Raw genomic sequence first — 1,591 nt, forward strand, 5'->3', positions numbered from 1 at the left:
TATTGGCAGCAAACCTGTAAAATCTCAAATGCTCTTTAAGGGGGTGTGAGTTCTCGAGGTTTGATGAGGTATAGTGGGCCAATATAAGGGCCAAGTACCATTACCCATCGCAGATCATGTGCGCACACCCCCCCGACCCCCCCGATCGTTGGAACCCCAATGCCGCCGGTCAGGTTCTCCGACGATGCTCCGACGATGGTGCCCCGATGAAGAAAAAAGCGGCACCAGCACATGCCTGAGCCCAGCATGTGCTACCGTAACCCTCGTCGGGTCCGATCTTAGACTGGGAATCAACTCCGTATGCTTAGACTGGGAATAAACTCCGTATGCCTAAGACAACCCATGAAACGAGCGTGCGGGCACTCAGCTGTCCAGAGGGGCGGGATGCGCAAGTCGGGGATCGATCGGGTCCCCCTCTACGTGCTGTCGATCTTGCTGCTGCAACCATCGGTTCGGTCCGATCTTAGACTGAGAATCAACTCCGTATGCCTAAGCCAATCGACGAAACGAGCGGGCGGGCGGGCACTACGCCGGCCAGAGAGACGGGATGCTCAAGCCGTGGATCGATAAGGGTGGTAGGTGGGTTTAGGCACATCTTCATATTGCTGCATGCCAATGCCATTTTTATGGCTTGTAAATTCATACAATGGTCCCTTAAGCCTTCACGTGAAGTTTCATTGCAAGACGACTCGTTTTCTATTTTTAACAATTTTTGAAACTTTTTACGGTTCGAGATTTTTTAAAATTTTTTTGGAAGGAGTTTTGGCCCCAAACTTGGTAGACGTGATCCTTGTATTTTTGTTGGCATGCACAAAAATATTCCTAAAAACTCGAAGTGAAGAAGATTTTGTGACTATTTGAAAAAAGTGTTCCCATTTCAGACACTTTAATGGCTACTGGCAGCAAACCTGTGAAATCTCAAATGCTCTTTAAGGGGGTGTGAGCTCTCCAGGTTTGATGAGGGATAGGGGGACAATATAAGGGTCAAGTACCAGCACCCATCGCACATCATGTGTGCACACCCCCTCCGGCCCCCCCGATCGTCGGAACCCCAATGCCGTTAGTCAAGTTCTCCGACGATGCTCCGACGATGGTGCCCCGATGAAGAAAAATGCGGCACCAGCACATGCCCAAACCCAGCATGTGCTGCTGCAACCCTCGGTTCGGTTTTATCTTAGACTGGGAATGAACTCCGTATGTTTAGACCTGGAATGAACTCCGTATGCCTAAGTGAACCCACGAAACGAGTATGCGGGCACTCAGTCGCCCAGAGGGGCGGGATGCGCAAGCTGGGGATTGGTCAGGTCCCCCTCTGCATGCTACCGATCTTGCTACCGCAACCCTTGGTCTGACTAATCTTAGACTGGGAATGAACTCTGTATGCCTAAGCCAACCGACGAAACGAGCGGGCGGGCGGGCGGGCGGGCACTACGCTGACCAGAGAGACGGGATGCGTAAATCGTGGATTGATAGGGTGGTAGGTGGGTTTAGGCACATCTTCATATTTCTGTGTGCCAATGCCATTTTTATGGCTTGTAAATTCATACAATGGTCCCTTAAGCCTTCACGTGAAGTTTCATGGCAAGACGAC

Source organism: Durio zibethinus, chromosome 13 (assembly GCF_047325235.1).
Source record: "Durio zibethinus cultivar Kanyao isolate XHJ-2024 chromosome 13, ASM4732523v1, whole genome shotgun sequence".
Lineage (NCBI taxonomy): Eukaryota > Viridiplantae > Streptophyta > Magnoliopsida > Malvales > Malvaceae > Durio > Durio zibethinus.